This window comes from Lepidochelys olivacea (assembly GCF_965140295.1).
Source record: "Lepidochelys olivacea isolate rLepOli2 genome assembly, chromosome: 2".
Taxonomy (NCBI): domain Eukaryota; kingdom Metazoa; phylum Chordata; order Testudines; family Cheloniidae; genus Lepidochelys; species Lepidochelys olivacea.
In genome coordinates this window covers 79,286,700-79,299,793 of record NC_140412.1, presented here as the reverse complement: position 1 = coordinate 79,299,793, position 13,094 = coordinate 79,286,700, and the positions used below count along the sequence as shown (strand labels likewise).

At 40.3% G+C, this 13,094-nt stretch overlaps 1 long non-coding RNA gene across 2 annotated transcripts in view; it reads left to right on the top strand.

Moving 5' to 3' along the window:
- Positions 1-13,094, top strand: part of LOC311516241 — a 32,294-nt gene that overhangs the window by 15,112 nt on the left and 4,088 nt on the right. The window contains exons 2-3 of one of the 2 annotated variants that reach the window (XR_014710366.1): positions 9,902-9,950; positions 10,480-10,512. This is a non-coding gene — a long non-coding RNA (uncharacterized lncRNA). The remainder of the gene's footprint in view (positions 1-9,901; positions 9,951-10,479; positions 10,513-13,094) is intronic. The other variant, XR_014710365.1, reaches the window with a different exon arrangement.

The window sequence follows — 13,094 nt, the reverse complement described above, 5'->3', positions numbered from 1 at the left end:
TCTAAACTACTACATGCCACAGGGGGCCAAAAACAGTGGTTCCCTTCACCCACCCAGCAACATTGTTAATCTATCCAACTATACTCTTAGCCCAGTAGAAGAATCTGTCCTATCTCGGGGCCTCTCCTTCTGTCCCTCCATCCCCACAAACATGATACAGTTCTGTGGTGACCTAGAATCCTATTTTCGACTCCGACTCTAAGAATATTTCCAACACACCTCTGAACAACATACTAATCCACAGAGACCTTCCAACCAAGACTACAAAAAGAAGGATTCAGGTGGACTCCTCTTGAAGGTCGAAACAACAGACTGGACTTCTACATAGAGTGCTTCCGCTGACGTGCACGGGCTGAAATTGTAGAAAAGCAGCATCACTTGCCCCACTTAGGCTTGAATAAAGACTGGGAGTGGATGGGTCATTACACAAAGTAAAACTATTTCCCCATGTTTATTCCCTCCCTCCACCCCCCACTGTTCCTCAGACGTTCTTGTCAACTGCTGGAAATGGCCCACCTTGATTATCACTGCTTAAGGTTCCCCCCGTCCTCCCCTGCTCTCCTGCTGGTAATAACTCATCTTAAGTGATCACTCTCCTTACAGTGTGTATGGTAACACCCATTGTTTCATGTTCTCTGTGTATATAAATCTCCACACTGTATTTTCCACTGAATGCATCTGATGAAGTGGCTGTAGCTCACGAAAGCTTATGCTCAAATAAATTTCTTAGTCTCTAAGGTACCACAAGTCCTCCTTGTCTCAGTTGCCCAAGTTTCTCTCACCGTTGAATCCGGTGTGAGTCAAATTGTCATTTATAATGTTTAGTATGTTTCCTGTAAACATGCAGGAAATATTTGTTTGAAGTTCTGAAGAAAACAACATTGATGTTCACAGAGAGATGACAAACTATTTGATGAAAGAAATAATTTTCAAGCAAAAGTCCAATGGGAGAAAGAGAGCCTGTTTATTCACACAAAGATCAAAGCAATTTTCCTATGAACTGATGCTAAATATTTACTTCTTGACTAACTAGTAAAGGTGACTCTAGACTACTTAAAAAAAAGGAGACAAATCACTAGTAAGGCCACATATTATTATTTTTATTATTTGTATTACCATTGTGTCTAGGGCCTCAATTGCTCAGGGTCCCATAATGGTAGTTGCTGCACAAACTCTTAGTAAGGACAGTTCCTGTCCCAAAGCATTTATAATGTAGACATACAAAAGGTGACAGAGAAAACACCTACAGATTAGATTGGTATGAATTTTCCTTGTAATTTCCAGAAACCTATTGAATTAAATGATCATTAGTAAATCAATCTAGACTAAATTTCAGTGGAATTACATAGTACGGCTACATGCATGGCGGGAGCATTGACTACTCACATCCAGTGAATGTCAAATTAAATGATAATGGTACATTTTAAAAAATGCAAACTTTACCCAATTTCCTGCAGAAATTTTGTGCCACTCTTTACTTGAAATAGACAGTAGTCCTATCCCTCCAACCCAGTGGAATTCAGTCATTCAGCAGGAGACCAGACCCATCTATGGAGCAACCCTGTGCGTCTGCATTGGTTTCCGGATAATGCAGATTGATTGGAGCAACACTGAAATGGCTTTCTCACCTGGCAGTGCTCTCAAGCAACTGTCCGTAAAGTTGAGTTCTCAGGCTTAGACAGGTTTCAGAGTAGCAGCCGTGTTAGTCTGTATTCGCAAAAAGAAAAGGAGGACTTGTGGCACCTTGGACACTGACCAATTTATTTGAGCATAAGCTTTCGTGAGCTACAGCTCACTTCAAGCACTTTGCAAAAGTTAATGGAGTCAACTTTTCACCAGTTTTATGGTAGTAGGGAGGGAGAAGGTGATACAAGAAGGGGAATAGTGTGCATCCCTCTATGCCCACCCTCTCCCACCCATTTCCTAGCCACAGATCCCCATCAGTGAGAGGTCTCTCCATTCCAGGTCAGAGGGACAGTGGCCTTGATGCTGCTGAACCCTCCCCTCCATTTGAGAGGGGGAGATAAACACACAGTGACCCCAGTTATGTTGATAATATTGGGGGAATGATTGGGCTAATGGATTCTCCAAAATTGAGTGTAATCCACACTTTTCAATTCAATTCAATTCTATTCTATATAGATCCCCATACTCAGCACTGTAGTATCTGAGCACATTTCAGTAGTGCATTGAGCAACTGTCCCTGGCTAACATCTGTGACACATGGTTCATTCTTTCTGTCACTTGCATTGCTCTCCTCCAGAGCAAGATACAAAGAGTAAGGTGAGCAGGGAGTGGTTAGAGGAGAGTTAGTAAGTGAAAAATGTATTTTTGCTTAAAATGAGCCACATACGTCTCTGAAAAGGATGTCATTTGCTTTTTACACTGCTACACGCTCACCCATTTTGAAATTCAGTACAATTTCTTGAAGACAGTCACCACACTTGTACTTTTTACACTGTTTTACAAAGAAAATGTGTTTTTTTAACTTCCAATTTCTAATGAAAAAATATAAGAATTATGGTTTTATACTGTAAGGATTAATCTTTCTCAGTATGAGCTGATAATATGTAAGCTACATTAGCAAAGTATGATATCTCAAATTAAACAAATCATCATCAGCTTTTTAGATCCACAATATGCGGAAATAAATGAGAGAAGGGAAAAAAGGCTCATTAGGTTTTGTAGTCATCCCCCTATCAAAGCAAGAATGTTCCCTACTGGATAATCACTAATATTTTGTACAGTTTAGTTTTAAAAGTCCCAAGCAATGGGGATTCCATCTCTTCCCTTGGGAGATAATCCCACAGTCTCATCGATTGTACTATCAGAATGGTCTTTTTCTGATATTCACCCAAGTTTTTCCATTCTTTAATTTTATTTAATGAAGTCTAGATATTATTATACTTTCTGGTTCTAGGCCTGAAGGCTTATCCAAATGAACTTATTAGAGTTGATCACAACATTTTTAGATTAAATGATTTTGTCCATTTTTGTCATGAAAACCAAAATGTTTCATGGAAACATATGGATGTGAACAATATTTTCAACTGAAAGGTTTCTGAAGTCCTCAGTGGACTCTGGTCAATTGTTAAGAGAAAGACTCCAAACCTGACCTTACAGTGCAGCAGTGCACAACAGTGAAATTAGCAATACAGGAGTCTGTACTGGGACCAGTTCTGTTCAACATATTCAATAATGATCTGGAAAAAGGGGTCAACAGTGAGGTGGCAAAATCTGCAGATGATACAAAACAACTCAAGAAAGCTAAATCCAGAGCAGACTGTGAAGGGTTACAAAGGTATCTCACAAAATTGGGTGACTGGGCAACAAAACGACAGATGAAATTCAATGTTGATAAATGCAGAGTAATGCACATTGGAAATCATAATCCCAAGTATACATACAAAGTGATGGGGTCTAAATTAGCTGTTACCACTCAAGAAAGAGATCTTGGAGTCATTGTGGATAGTTCTCTGAAAACATCCACTCAATGTGCAGCGGCAGTCAAAAAAGTGAACTGAATGTTGGGCATCATTAAGAAAGGGATAGATAATAAAACAGAAAATATCATATTGCCTCTATATAACTCCATATTACGCCCACATCTTGAATACTACAGATGTGGTCACCCCAGATCAAAAAAGATACATTAAAATTGAAAAAGGATCAGAAAAGGGCAACAAAAATAATTAGGGGTATGGAATGGCTACCATATGAGGGGAGATGAATAAGACTGGGATTTTTCAACTTGGAAAAGAGATGACTGGGGGGGATCTGATACAGGTCTATAAAATTATGACGGTGTACAGAAAGAAAATAAAGAAGTGTTATTTACTCCTTCTCATAACACAAAAACTAGAGGTCCCCAAATGAAATTAATAGGCAGCAGGTTTAAAACAAACAAAAGGAAGTATTTTTTCACACAACACACAGTCAACCTGTGGAACTCCTTGCCAGAGGATGTTGTGAAGGCTAAGACTATAACAGGGTTCAAAAGAGAACTGGATAGGTCCATCAATGGATATTAGCCAGGGTGGACATGGATTGTGTCCCTAGCCTCTGTTTGCCAGAGGCTGGGAATGGGCAACAGGGGATGGATCACTTGATCATTACCTGTTCTGTTCATTATCTCTGGGGCACCTGGCATTGGCCACTGCTGGAAGACAGGATACTGGGCTAGATGGACCTTTGATCTGACCCAGTGTGGCCGTGCTTATGTTCTTATGCAATTTCTTAATATATAAAGACTATTCATCATGATAGCTAGGAAATTTTTCAGCAAAATGTTGCAAATTCTATTGTATTTGGGGAAATAAACCAATATATAAGAATCTAGTGAATGAAAGTCTTTCTTTAGAGAAACACCCTTGTTTTAGGCTTTGTCTACACTAGCACTTTTGTCAGTAAACTTGTATTGGTCAGAGGTGTGAAAAAACACCACCCGACTGACAAAAGCATCAGCGGAGACAGCAATATGTTGGTGGGAGATGCTTTCCTGCTGACATAGCTACTGCTGCTCGTCAGGGGTGGTTTAATTATGCTAGTGGCAGAGCTCTCTCCTGCCAACATCGAGCGGCTACACTGGAGATATTACAGCAGCATAGCTGCAGTGGTACAGCTGTGCAGCTGTAAGGTCTGTAGTGTAGACATAGCCTTAGCATTTATTCTTACCCTCTTTGGCTAGCAGTGTTAATGAGCACCTCTCTCCAAATAGATGGTTTCTTCTTTGATCCATCAAGCAAATACTCCAAGAGACTTGGAGTTTGAAGGTGAGAAATGAAGTACGATCAGATACAGGCCTGGGTGAATGGTTCAGTGTTGTGACTGGAGTTAGACGAGGGTGTGTGTTATCACCAATCCTCTTTGCATTAGCAACAGATTGAATGATGAAGCGGGCAGCAAAAGGCCTTGTGGACAGTGTAAATTGGGTTAGTGGTGCCAAGTTATATGACCTTGACATTGCTTTACTAAGTATGATGTGGAATGGAATGATTGCCCTTTCATCAGAGATAGAACAGGAAGCAGTAAAAAATAGATTAAAAGTAAAAGCAGAGAAAACCAATATTATGCAGGTAGAAAACTAAATGACAGGTGCAAAGGTGTATATGGATGGTAAAAAGAAAAGGAGTACTTGTGGCATCTTAGAGACTAACAGATTTATTTGAGCATAAGCTTTTGTGAGCTACAGCTCACTTCAGCTGTAGCTCATGAAAGCTTATGCTCAAATACATTTGTTAGTCTCTAAGGTGCCACAAGTTCTCCTTTTCTTTTTGCCAATACAGACTAAGACAGCTGCTACTATGAAACCTGTCATGGATGGTAAAGACATTGGATAGGTAGAAGGGTTCTGCTATCTGGGGAGTGAGATGAGATTTGAAGGTGGCTGCAATAAAAATATTCATACAGGGTTAGGAAAAGCAAACACCACTTTTGGAAGGATGAAAAATATTTGGTCAAACAGAAGTTTCCACATCAAACTAAAGGTCAGCTGATACCATGTGATTATACTGACAATGCTACTGTATGAAGCAGAGACTTGGCTGATGACAGTGGCTAACAAAAAGAGATTGGAGGCATCCCATCACATACGGCTGAGGAAGATACTACATATTTAAATGGCAAGACAAAATAACAAAAGCTGACAGAGCAGGACATGTTAGAAAATATCACCAAAGAAAGAAGTCTAAGGTGACTGGGGCATGTGCGCCATATAGAAGGTGGGAGACATACTAAGCAAACATGAGCGAGGTAAGAGAAAGCGAGGAAGGGCCATGTAAAAACTGGCAGAAGACAGTGACAGAGAATATTGAATGTGCTGGCATCACCTGAAAAGAAGTACCACAACTAGCTAGCAACTGTAATCAGTGGAGGAAATGGACTGCCTGACGTGTCAGCACCATGGGAGGAACTAAGGTCTAAGAAGCGGATCACACTAAGTACTGTGAAAAGTAGTGACAGCAAACAGTGTTATGGATTTTCATAGCATCTTTTGCAAACCTCAGAACTCTACAGAATTACAAACTATGTATGTATAAAGAAACATTTCACTTTGTCCACCACCAAAGTGCAGTTACTTTTAGCCTGGGCTTTGGAAATCATAACTGTGCCATCCACAAGACAGGGCAGTTGTGAGGACAGCAACTGGAGAAGATTTGAAATCCAGGTAAAGTATCAGAGAAAATTAATGACAGGTTTCAGAGTAACAGCCGTGTTAGTCTGTATTCGCAAAAAGAAAAGGAGGACTTGTGGCACCTTAGTTAAATTGGTTAGTCTCTAAGGTGCCACAAGTCCTCCTTTTCTTTTAGAGAAAATTAAGTTAACCAGAATGTAATGCTATAATGTTGGTTGGACCCCAGGTCCATGAGATCGCTAATGGTAATTTGATATTCAATCAAAAAGATATCATAATCTTGATGATTTCCCAGCTGAAATAGCTTGATACGGTATATGAAAGACCCTGAGTAGCCTGCCTGATATGAATTTTACCCTTTGTATAAATATTCATTATTTTAATGCAAAGACATTGAGTTGCAGAAGGGCCTCAACTCAGGCCTGAGAATGTAAATGCTGTATAATGTGCCAGTAAAATTTCAGCCACAATTATTCCAAATCTAAAATCAGAGACAAAGTTGTGAACTTTTTAAAAATCAGGGCCATGGTGTGCTTTAGGTATGTGTTTTAACAGATATATCTTTATAGCCTTCTGACATATCCTTAAGTATTGTTTGATGTTGTTTACAGTTGTTATCCCTGGAAAAGAATGAGTTAATTGACAACTATGTGCAAATTTTCAGAGTCCGTTCAATAAATGGCCAATTAACTCATTCACAAACTGTTACTACAAACAAGTGAATGTGTTAAGAACTGTTGGTGGACATTAAAATGAAGGGAAGGGTAAAAAAGAACCAGCAGTGATCTGAAATTAAAAGTAAAAGGAAATTATCATCTCCGTCCTTGCTGGGGTCGGGGAATGTGGCATCAGTCCTTTGTCTATTAATACATAAAGGGGAAGAGGAGGATGGTTGGGATTTTGATGCATTGGGCTGTGGGTCAAAAACAAAGCACAGTGATTCTTCTGCCATACATGTTCAATGGGTAACATTCTTACTTTACAAACTGATTTTCCACTCAGCAGGATTCTTCATCATAATAGCTTGGTTTATGTATGTGGTTTTAACAAACTTTTACAATATGTCATATTATCTTTTTCTGCATTTCTGCCAAGAATAAATCTTCTTTTATTTAAGATGACCTGAACTGAATCTAGAACCTGTTAAAATGGACAGTCACTGATAAAGGCTTCAGACAAAAGAAACAGTACTGATTCTAAGGGTGGTGGGTTCAGGAATATGCCCACAGAATATCAGGTCTAGAAAACTCTCAGAAAGAGGTTGCCATCTCCCTCCCCAAACAGTACCAGAGAAGAGTATGAGGAGAAAGAAATGGCCTTAATGGTCTTAGCCACAATAACACCAAAAACTCTACCTGACTCATCCTACTTCCCAATGCATTTAAGCTTAGGGCCTATGTTTCTCTCACTATGTGATGGTGTGACAAGAAAAGGGTAACCCTCACTTGTCTATAGTTAACAGGTGCAGGTGAAATAAACTTGAAAATCTGTGAGATTCTCTAAATAGGAAACAATTTCCCCAGCACAGAAAAATGTTAATAGCCACCAGAAACCTTGTGACTTGATAAATAGAACAGCAGACCAGATAACAAGAAAAGAGTTTCCATTTTAAGAAAAAAAAAATCTTATCAACCACCCACCATGTGCTATAATTTAAAAGCTTTTGAGCAGAGAGCATTTCTTTACTGCTAACAGGTTTAATGTGTTGCAGCATATGGACCCAAACCGCTTGATTAGCTGTGGCAGATGAATCAGCAGAGAAACAGTACACAATGCAGTGCAACCCTTACATTGACATTTTTTGTTCAGGGATCCCCAAAGTCATCCTGAAGAGGCAAAATAAAAAAGGGGTTAACTAAGAACTGGAGGGTTGGAAAAAAAGAAAAGGGAAGCTTAATATCATGAGTTTAACCCTGGGAATATCATAGGGAAAGGGATGTAAAAATGAAGAACCTGGTCTTCTTCATCTTCATTGATTTTGTTGAGGCTTTTGATTTGGTATGTCAAATTTAGCCATTTCAGCGGCATGGGATTTCTTAAGACATCTGTGTAGTGGATTCTGCCGATGCACTTCAGTTAGAAAGTGACAGGTACAGCTGGAGAAGAGCTCGTGCCTTAATATTACACATGTATAACATTTTTTCCCCCATTTTTGAAAGGGAGAGAATTTAAGCCCTAACACAAAACAGGGTTGTGTAAGTACGCACAATGCAGATGCCTGCAGTGCTGCCTTCTTGAGATGTGATCATGTTAGATATTATCAGCAAAGCTGGGTTAGTTAGGCTGATCCAGTATTTGGACAGGACAGCCCCCAGACATGTCCAGATTCTTCAGGAAGAAATGTAGGTCCAACTCTTCCCTTTGAATCAGTACTAAACTAAAGATATAGATTCATGTGTTACCCATAAGGTAAGATGTAAAACAGAGATCCTGACTCCTGGCAATCATTAAAGATCCCATGGCAAATGTAGGGACATTCAGCTTAGTATCTTGTCCATATTCTAAATTGGATAATTACTTTCTGGATGGTTTTTTGGTTAGAGCACTAACCTAGAACTTGGGAGATCTGGATTTAAGTCCCTGCTCTTCTGCAGTCTTTCTGTGTAATCTAGAGCAAGTCACGTAATCTCTCTTTGCTTCAATTCCCCATCTGTAAATGGGATAACAATACTTCCCTACCTTCTTGGGCTGTACTGAGGAGAAATACATTCAAGATTGTGAAGTGCTCTGATGCTATATCTAAAATATATAGATTGGCCCTGCAGTTTCAATTGAACATGATATTCTCTTTCAATTCTTACCCCCAAACAGTTGCAGAGGATTGCTGTGTACTTTGAAACAGCTGCCTTGTTTTCCTTATTCTAATAAAGCTTTTTGTTCAGTTTTAGAAGAAAGCAGCACTGTGATTCTTTATCATTGTCACAGAAAAGGGTGTTTCTGAAAATCTGAGGGACTTAAATGATTCCCACACAAATATTTAATGAACCTGCTGGTTCATTACTGGTCAACATGTTGAACCTCCAGTACAACATCCAGCCAGAAGAGGGTTCTGCAACCCTGAACCAGAAAGGGAAGTACAACCAAAGAGATCAGGCCTTCTGGAAGTGGAGTCAGCCTAGGCTGGACAGCAGCCTAAGACCTTGGACTGCAAGGTTGAGGATTGGGCCAAGATTCATTCTGTTGTTGGCAGGAGAACAGCAGTAGCTGCATGTGGGAGACTGGAGGACAGCAGTTTGCAGGCAGCAAGATGATATGGAGGGATAACACCAAGACTCTGTTATCTTTAGACTACTCATAGGCCTGAATTAGGAACTATTCGTTTATCTTTTGTTTGTAACCAGGGGTTGAATTTGGGGGGGAACTCTTGTAAGCTCCTCCCACAAGATAAGCTCCATCTACAAGAGTTGCCAAAATGAGACACCGCTCACAGTGGCTTGTGCAGATATTCAACATATGATTGTGTGCACCATTTGATTCTCCAGGCTTTGTGGCTCACCTTTGGTGAGGCTTCAATATGCCCATAGTCTCTGTTAGATCACATGGGCTTGGCTCCTTCTTGATTGGTGGGTGGGGGGGTGGGAAATAAGCAGTGACATCTCACAAATGCCACCCACCTGTGGTACCAAATGAGACCACTCAGTTATTCATGCAGATCTGGGAACCTCCCTCTCTTTTCTTACATGAAAAATAAAATCCTTCACAGTGTTGCCTTTTCTTGTGATTATCTCATGAAGCTTGGAATATCTGGTGTTTTTCTTAAATCCCCAGCTGCAGGAATCAAGAGATGCAAGAGAACCTCAGCTTTTGTGTTAAAAAGGTAAGTTTCTAAGGATTGTAACCCTCATGGTTATAGAGCATGAAAATATGAAGGGAAGTGAATCTTAAAGCCTCAAAATACACAAGGCAAAGATAAAGAACCACATTTGTCGATGGTGGTTTTAATTTTTAAACCAATGTTATGATGGGGGAGGAGGGCTGACTCATGATTTTTGAAGGCTTTAAGTTGGCAATACTGATGCTGATTTTTAAATCGTCACTGGACATCTGAGTTAACACCTTATTGAGATGAATGGGACAATTCACACCTCTTAGAGCTACTGTTCCGGGCTCTCTGCATGCTCAAATAGACATCTCTGCATCAATTACATTCAATTCATATTTTCAAGATTTTCTTTACATCCATACCAACTAGAAATATACTGTCTCTTTTTTTAATGCAAGCTGAGATTCTAAAGAACAAGACAGTTATTTCAGATATATTGCTTGTCTTTTGTATGGGCATGTACAAATTATTTCTGAGTCCTTTAAAGCCATTGTGCTTAGGATATTTGCATTTTTAATTTCAGAAGCCCCAGCAAAGGAATTCTGAGTTACTTGAGGTATGTAAGCATTTTGGTGAATCCACAGAGTGTTTAAATCTGAAGAGCCTAGTGCTTGTTACACATAGAGTTTTCCCAAGCTCAAGATACACCCCATATGGTACCAGACATCAGATAGGATGGATGTCCCACACCCTCATAGTGACTGACATCTGGCAGCAGGGTCAATTACAATAGTATACATATATTTTAAATCCCTTGGGATCCTTTGAAATGATATATAGTATATAAATGCAAAATATAATGATTACATATTATATCAGGAGCACTTTGAGGCATTCTGTTGAATGCCCAGTACTTTCCACCATCCAGGAAAAATAGCTTGGCAGTGTGGCCATGAGACTGTTACTGCCTATGGAGTGGGGTAAATTAGGCAGCTCCTCTGCTACAACCATTCTATGCTGAAGAATTTATTTCATGCCAAAAAATGTGTAAAAAGTCATAGGAAAAAAACAGTCCTCAAAACTCATCCAAAAATGTATATCATACTCTCTACTTGGGGTGGGGAACAATCTTTAGACAAACACTAATATTACCACCAGGAAGCCCCGCTCTCACCCCAAATTCCTTTTACCCCTGTTTCAAATCTCCCGAAGGGAGACTTTTATAAATGTGGGTTCAAACAGCCCACAGGTGAACTAAGCCATCCAATTACTCCACTCCAATTAGGCCCAACAAGATCTCCTATAAAACTAAACTGAGTGGTTCTCTTAGCGTCTCTGCTTCATTAATAGTTGCTGAACCAGACTGCATTTATGGAAAGGCTATTTTGGGTCTGTATTAAAACATGCTGGGATTTTATATTTTGAGTTCCTCATTTTCTCTATCTCTGTCTGTCAGTTCTCTTGATTTGACTGTTCATCTTTAGAATTTTAAAGAGAAGAGATGTGGTATCAGTAGTTAGAGAGAGCAATTGCAGTGACTGTGTTAGATACTATTTGATTTGGAAGCTTGTGTGTCATCTTTTGTTCAAATACATTAGAAACCATAGTCAACAGCTTAAATAGGGCTAAATGCTATGCTGAGGAGCAGGCAGTACATCTTAGGAGAGTGCAGTGCAGACAATTCACCCATCTGCTTCCAGGACTGTGGCCAGCTGTGTACGAGACTAGTCCCCGGCATAATTTAGGGTAGCTTTGAAGTTCCTCTAAGTTACACCTACCCCCGATGGGCTCTACGTTCTATAAAGCAGAAAGAAAGTGTTGTAGTATAGAAACCCCAGGACAACCCTCTCTCTACCTGGCCATGCACTCTACACTAGCAGTTGGAAGTGTATGTGGGGGTGCACTAGGTCCCCGTGCTGGGTATAGTTACACATGTGGTGCAGCACGAAGGCATCACACTGCAGCACAGAATCTGCGCCATGGCTCTCTTCAACTTTCTGACTGGCTGGCAAAACCACAACATGTTGCCATTGATACACTGTGTTTACATCACCATATTCTAAGTGGTCAATCAAACAAAACACAGATCAAGATTCTCCTGCTATAGTGATGCAGTAGAATCATAGAATCATAGAATATCAGGGTTGGAAGGGACCCCAGAAGGTCATCTAGTCCAACCCCCTGCTCAAAGCAGGACCAATTCCCAGTTAAATCATCCCAGCCAGGGCTTTGTAAACTTAGGCTTACTTAGCCTAAGTAAACTTAGGCTCAATTCTAAGTAACACTAAGCCCTTTTGATACTTCTTTGCCAACCTGAAGGGAGGGGAATAGAACCCTGAGAATACCCCTTGCATAGTGGGCCACCCCTGCTAGCATTGGGCTGCTGGAGCAGGCCCATCCCAGTTCTGCTCCCAGCCTCCACTGGAGGCTGTTAGGGCAGAAGAAGTGGCTGGAGGCCAGAGCCAAAAGCAGGGTGGGGCACAGCCAAATCACACTGTTCTCTATCTATTCTCTGCTTCCCAGGGCTCACAGGGAACCACAGAAATCAGAATGTAAATTAGAGCTGTCCTGAGGCTTCACTAATTGATGCTGGTGGCTTGGTTAGGACACTGATACCCCCGAATACAGAGAGTACAAAGAGGGCTGTATGTCACGTGCAAGAATAAATGATATGACAGGGCCCTTGTCTCTGATATTTGGCTTTCCCTACATGTGCAGAAGTCCTTGATCCATGTGACTTATTTGTATGTAGGGAGAACAGAATTTCAGAATCAAGTTCAAAATAATTTTGCCCATGGGCAGGAAAATATGCATGTTTAAATTTAGTGTGAAGAATGTTTACATGCTTTACTGACCAAACATTTTGAAACTACTAAAATTCCCTTTTAATTTCTGTAATTTAAGGAAGAATTTTTCTCGGAAGGCCTGAGTGGAAATGCAATAAAGGAAAAGGTGCTGCTGTACACGCTGTTTCAGATCTGACTAGCTGGGGAGATTAATGTACGCGCCTGCGGCTCATGTATTACGTTCCCCAGCTAGCCAGAAATGACACGTCATGTGCAGCGACTTATGTTTTATTGCTTTTAATTTGTAGCCTCTCTTTGGAGAGGACAGAGAATCAATGTCATTCTATTAGGCTCTACCTTTTGTTTTATGAGTGTGATCCCTGACCGCTCTAGTCTTTGATGAAACACTTCA